This window comes from Aegilops tauschii, chromosome 4 (assembly GCF_002575655.3).
Source record: "Aegilops tauschii subsp. strangulata cultivar AL8/78 chromosome 4, Aet v6.0, whole genome shotgun sequence".
Lineage (NCBI taxonomy): Eukaryota > Viridiplantae > Streptophyta > Magnoliopsida > Poales > Poaceae > Aegilops > Aegilops tauschii.
The window spans coordinates 78420591-78427624 of NC_053038.3; the positions used below are offsets into that span (position 1 = coordinate 78420591).

Here is a 7034-nt window from a genome sequence, read left to right on the forward strand (position 1 = left end):
CGTAACTCAATTATTCGCCTCAGCGATCAAATCTTAGAAACTTTATTTTCTTGTTACGATGATTCTCCACTTCATTCTGAAATTCTTTAAACTTTTCAAACATTTCAGACTTATGTTTCATCAAGTAGATATACCATATCTGCTCAAATCATCTGTGAAGGTCAGAAAATAACGATACCCGCCGGGAGCCTTAACACTCATCGGATCGCATACATCAGTATGTATTATTTCCAATAAGTCAGTTGCTCGCTCCATTGTTCCGGAGAACGGAGTCTTAGTCATCTTGCCCATGAGGCATGGTTCGCAAGCATCAAGTGATTCAAAAACCCATCAGCATGGAGTTTCTTCATGCGCTTTACACCAATATGACCTAAACGGTAGTGCCACAAATAAGTTGCACTATCATTATCAACTTTGCATCTTTTGGCATCAATATTATGAATATGTGTATCACTACAATCGAGATTCAATAAACCATTCACCTTGGGTGTATGACCACAGAAGGTTTTATTCATGTAAACAGAATAACAATTATTCTTTGACTTAAATGAATAACCGTATTGCAATAAACATGATCCAATCATATTATGCTCAACCCAAACACCAAATAACATTTATTTTAGGTTCGACACTAATCCCGAAGGTAAAGGGAGTGTGTGATGGTGATCTTATCAACCTTGGAATCTCTTCCAACACAGATCGTCACCTTGCCCTCAACTAGTCTTTGTTTATTTTGTAACTCCTGTTTCGAGTTACTAATCATAGCAACTGAACCAGTATCAAATACCCAGGGGTTGCTATAAACACTAGTAAAGTACACATCAATAACATGTATATCCAATATACCTTTGTTCACTATGCCATCCTTCTTATCTGCCAAGTATCTAGGGCAGTTCCACTTCCACTGACCATTTCCTTTGTAGTAGAAGCACTCAGTTTTAGGCTTGGGTCTAGCTTTGGGCTTCTTCATGGGAGTGGCAACTTGCCATTCTTCTTGAAGTTCCCTTTCTTTCCCCTGCCCTTTTACTTGAAACGAGTTGTCTTGTCAACCATCAACACTTGATGCTTTTTCTTGATTTCTACGTTCGCTGATTTCAGCATCGCGAAGAGCTTTGGGAATCGTTTCCGTTATCCCTTGCATATTATAGTTCATCACGAAGTTCTAGCAACTTGGTGATAGTGACTAGAGAACTCTGTCAATCACTATCTTATCGGGAAGATTAACTCCAACTTGATTCAAGTGATTGTAGTACTCAGACATTTTGAGCACATGCTCACTCGTTGAGCTATTCTCCTCCATCTTGTAGGCAAAGTACTGTCAGAGGTCTCATACCTCTTGACACGGGCATGAGTATGAGATACCAATTTCAACTCTTGGAACATCTTATATGCTCCGTGGCGTTCAAAACATTTTTGAAGTCCCGGTTCTAAGCCGTAAAGCATGATGCACTAATCTATCAAGTAGTCATCATACCGAGCTTGTCAAACGTTCATAACGTCTGCATCTGCTCCTGCATAGGTCTGTCACCTAGCGGTGCATCAAGGACATAATTCTTCTGTGCAGCAATGAGGATAAACCTCAGATCACGGACCTAGTCCGCATCATTGCTACTATCATCTTTCAACATAGTTTTTCACTAGGAAGATATCAAAAATAAACGGGGAGCTACATCGCGAGCTATTGATCTACAACATAGTTATGCAAATAGTATCAGGACTAAGTTCATGATAAATTAAAGTTCAATTAATCAAATTACTTAAGAACTCCCACTTAGATAGATATCCCCCCAATCATGTAAATGATCACTACACCACAACACTACTTTCCCAACAAACAGTCGGTTGGGAAAGACTATTGCCGACCGACAAGGTCTGCTGGGGAAAGTCCAGACGGGAAAGCCTTTTCCCAACCGACATATCTTTCCCGACCGACTGTTGGACGGCTAAAGGAAACATTACCGACCAACTTTCTGTTGGACCTAGCATGAACCTTTCCCGACCGATTTTCTCTTACAAACCTTTCCCGGCCGATTGTTTGATGGCAATATCTTTGCCGACCAACTTTACATTGGCCCTGCCATGAACCTTTCTCGACCAACAATCCAATGGTATTATGTTTGCCAACCAACTTTATGTTGGCCCTAGCATGAACCTTTCCGGACTATCAGTAGGACAGTGCTTCCTTTTGCCAACCGACGGTTCATCTGCACTTTGCCAATGGTATTTGGCATGTTATATTATCAAAACAATATCAATCAGGTTACATATCTCATCACTATCTATCAAGTTACAATAACTTGCATGTACTCTCAAATATTAAACCAGAACCAAACAAAAATAACACTAATAATTCTCATCATAGAGGTAACTAAATAAAAGAAACATTTGTCTGGGTGACCGAAACACCCGATAGGTTTATAAAATGATAGATGCATGTCTGACGATTCAATGCTTGCTCTTACACAAGATATCCTTTACAAACTGGTAGCTACAAGATGCATTCGTTTTCCTCCATTACAGAAGATATCTAGTTGACGCAAACTGACAGCTTCATGGTTCTTTCTTATTCCTCTTGTCTTCCATACACAACCTGACAGCATCCTGGAAAGACAAAAGAGCATACAATTAATATACATGCAGTCCAGTTCACTACTAGTTTCACATGCATCTGTCATCTGTTGATGTTTGACTTTGTGTAAGAGAATACCTCAGACAAGATTAACATGGAGTGTGGTTTAAAAGGCGTAATTGAAACTGTAATTTTTATTTCTTGAACACAAGAGCTATGTGTCCATGTAACTTGTTTTTCTAGGGAACTGGTACAATATAGCTAAGTATTAGAGATACACCTTACTGGTGTTTTCTATCCATGTGAGAAGTACAGTATTTCAGTTATCTTTGTTTACTCTTCAGTAGTGGCCATAAATTGAATGGTACTGAAAGGGATGTTGCTATCTTCCTGGTGGCAGCAATTGATACATGGACACAAAAAACATAATGCTATGTTCCTGATGGCAGCAATAGATACATTGGGGATATTACAGTTTGTAGAACCATGGTATATAATTGGACCAAACACCTCAAAGTATTTTCAAAACTGCAGTTTTTTTTCCAGAAACTATGGTATTAAAAAATACTTTGCATCCAAACTGGGCCTAAATGAAAACAGGGAAGCAACTATTACTAAATAAGTAGCAGCAAGGATTCCATGATAAACTTATGGAATCTGGTCATCATGGAATCTTCATTCACTTTGAGCTAGGATACCTTGATAAATTCCATGATGACCAGATTACATGATGAACTCTTCATGCACTTTTAGCTAGCTAGGGAGCACCAAGAAGCTCTTGTACAGTACCAATGGTCATGATAACAGCAGGATCACATCAATAGTGAATCACAACATAAATACCTTAGTGGCGGGATGAGGAAGATGCCCTGGCTTGTAGGGTTTCATCTACCAAAGTGAACATGAATCAGTATGACACGTGAAACAATTTGAGCCAAGTAGACAAAACACATATTGTTGGTGATTACCTTGCTAGATGGCCATGCAATGGACCTTGTGACAACATCGGCGACAAATCGTAAACCATCATATTCATAAGGCAGCGTTGCATCCCTTGTGATCACAACATTGACAAAAACCTCATGAGAAGATCTAGGAGGCTACAAGAAAATTATCATATATATATTGTTTGTGACTCTTGCTCCCGGATGTATGAGGCACTTCATTGGCGCGATTCTTTTTGGTGATAGCACTGCGAGACTATAAGAAAAAAGGTAAGGAGATTTATGATGAGTAGACATGTTTACAACAACACTGCCTACTGTTTTGTTATAGTATACTCCCTCCGTCCCAAAATAAGTGTCTCAACTTTGTACTAACTCTAGTACAAAGTTGTACCAAGGTTGAGACATTTATGTTGGGACGGAGGGAGCATATTGTTTGTGTTTTGAGAATGATTACATGCATATGTGTTTATTTATGTCCAGAACAGAGTCTGCTGCAGGGATATACTACAATTTTGGTATGTGGATGGATATAATACAGTTTTGATTCAGCAGGATGACTAACTTCATTTTCTTCTATGGTCCTACTTCTCTGTAGTTTATACTCTACCGCTGTTGTTCCTCCATGATCCCACCATCTTTAGCTTTTCCGCTTGTGCTTGCCATTTTCCCTCCTGCAAAAGACAAACTATATGAGTACATCGCTGAAAATAGAAAATATTAGTGGATCAAACAGAAGACTTATGAGGCACTACATCAAGAAAATCATATCTGCTACACAGCATCTTTTGTATGCATCATAATCAGTCTACACAATGTTAGTTTCTAGGTTAATTTTGGTTGTAGTTGCTTGCAGGGAAACATGACAACAATAAACCTGTCTATATGTCTATATGCTACAATGATTCAAGATGAGCTTGATTCAGGCCATTGTGGGCCAAGTCCTTTTCTTTGAGAGGCAGGACGCGAAAACAATGCAGCGGGAGTTCTGCATTATGATTCCATGGTTCTTTCCTCCGGCTGGATGTGGTCCTCCAGCAAAGTGGTGTACACTAAAATGAAGTGAAACAAGGAAAGCAAGACAGCCATGTCGCAAGGCTGTCTATGTTTGGCTTGAGCCATCCTACAAGCAAGGAAGAACTGTTTTTCGTGGGCGACATGAAGAAGAATTCAGTAAGAAAGTAAAGTATGAAGAAGATTTCAGTAAGAAAAAGTTAATTGAGTATTTGGGTAGTTGGATGGCAGTATGCTGACACGCCATTGTCGTGAACTCAGCCAAGAAATTTGATTAGCTGGAGCGGCACAAACACTAGAAACACATCCATTTGTACTGCACAGAAGCTTCACTTTCGAGAGAACCAAGTTATTTTCACAATTTTTGACAAAGAAGCTGCAGACTACCAACAGAATTCAGTACTGTAATAAAAAATAAATCTAACATAAATCGATTTTCATCTAACATAACTCAGTACTATAAAAAATATTAAATCCACATAAACAACACCAATAGAATACTGACGGGGCAAATAACACAGTCTTCTACCCATAATCCACGGCGAACTCCTTCACTCCCAGTTCATCTCTTAACAAACTTTGTAATACAAAATTGATGCGGCAAAATAACTGGACGCAAAGACGGAGGAATGTATGGAGGCAGGAGCTGTACCTCAGCCGCTTCGGTGCCCCTGCCCAGCCAAAGACAGAGAGGGATGCCCTTGACCAGGCGCACGCTGCCCCGATCCAAATCTGCCGTTGCGTGGGTCTTCGTGAGCTGGACGGTGGAGATGGGGAGGTCAGGCCAGGGATGCTGGAGAGAGGCGGCCAACCAGAGAGAGAGCACGAGGGTGTGGAGCCGGCGGCGGAGAAAGGCAGGACGGAGTTAGGTTGCGCTGTAGGGGCAGGGCGGCGTGGAGCGATGCTATAGAGGAAGGGCGCGTGGGGCAACGGTGGGATAGACCGCCGGTCGTCGGTAGCCGCAGGCGGCGGTCGGGCGTGGGGCGCCGGCTGCGTGGGGAACAGTAGGAGAGATCTAGGGATTTCGTGGATGGGGAACGAATGGAGCGTGGGGCGGCGGCATCCTTGTGATTTTGAGGGGGAAAACTTCGCGGGCTGGGCCGGTTTGGCGCTAATTTTTTGGGCTATTGGCGTACGAGGCCCACTTTAGCGTCCGACTGTTGGTCGGGGTTATTTACCAACCGATGCTCCATGGGCCATAATAGAATCCCCGACCGACTGTTGGACATTATATGTTGTACCATTCCCGACCAACAGCAGGTCAGCGTACACAGGTTTCCTCGGCAATAGTGACTTTTTCCCAACAGACGTCAGTAGGGAATTATGGTGCGTGGTGTAGTGGATCACGTGATCCAAATCAACTAAACCATGTCCGATCATCATGTGAGATGGAGTAGTTTTCAATGTTGAACATCACTACGTTGATCATATCTACTATATGATTCACGCTCGACCTTTCGGTCTCCAGTGTTCCGAGGTCATATCTGCATATGCTAGGCTCGTCGAGTTTAACCCGAGTATTCCGCGTGTGCAAAACTGGCTTGCACCCGTTGTATGTGAATGTGGAGCTTATCACATCCGATCATCACATGGTGCCTCGGCATGACGAACTATCGCAACGGTGCATACTCAGGGAGAACACTTATACCTTAAAATTTAGTGAGAGATCATCTTATAATGCTACCGCCGAACTAAGCAAAATAAGATGCATAAAAGATAAACGTCACATGCAATCAAAATATGTGACATGATATGGCCATGATCATCTTGCGCCTTTGATCTCCTCCAAAGTACCGTCATGATCTCTATCGTCACCGGCATGACACCATGATCTCCATCATCTTGATCTCTATCAACGTGTTGTCACATGGTCGGCTCGCCAACTATTGCTCTTGCAACTATTGCTATCGCATAGCGATAAAGTTTTGGCGCTTGCATATTATGCAATAAAGAGACAACCATAAGGCTTCTGCCAGTTGCCGATAACTTCAGAAAAACATGATCATCTCATACAACAACTTATATCTCATCACGTCTTGACCATATCACATCACAACAAGCCCTGCAAAAACAAGTTAGACGTCCTCTACTTTGTTGTTGCAAGTTTTACGTGGCTGCTACGGGGCTGAGCAATAACCGTTCTTACCTACGCATCAAAACCACAACGATTTTTCGTCAATTATGTGCTGTTTTAACCTTCAACAAGGACCGGGCGTAGTCATACTCGATTCAGCTAAAGTTGGAGAAACTGACACCCGCCAGCCACCTGTGTGCGAAGCACGTCGGTAGAACCAGTCTCGCGTAAGCGTACGCGTAATGTCGGTCCGGGCCGCTTCATCCAACAATACCGCCGAATTAAAGTATGACATGCTGGTAAGCAGTATGACTATTATCGCCCACTACTCACCTGTGTTCTACTCATGCATATAACATCTACGCATAAACCTGACTCGGATGCCACTGTTGGGGAAATTAGTAATTTTAAAAAAAAAATCTACGCACACGCA

General features: G+C 42.0%; 1 long non-coding RNA gene across 2 annotated transcripts; it reads right to left on the minus strand.

Annotated features, from left to right (window-relative positions):
- Positions 1-2338: 2338 nt before the first annotated feature.
- LOC109735131 (uncharacterized) lies at positions 2339-5584 on the minus strand. Of its 2 annotated transcripts, XR_002226051.4 has the most exons (5): positions 5180-5584; positions 4079-4187; positions 3538-3769; positions 3413-3457; positions 2339-2601 (listed from the first exon to the last, which is right to left on the minus strand). It is a non-coding gene; the product is annotated as an uncharacterized lncRNA (long non-coding RNA). The 2 variants fall into 2 exon arrangements; XR_012181404.1 differs by having other exon boundaries at positions 3538-4187.
- Between the last annotated feature and the right edge of the window lie 1450 nt (positions 5585-7034).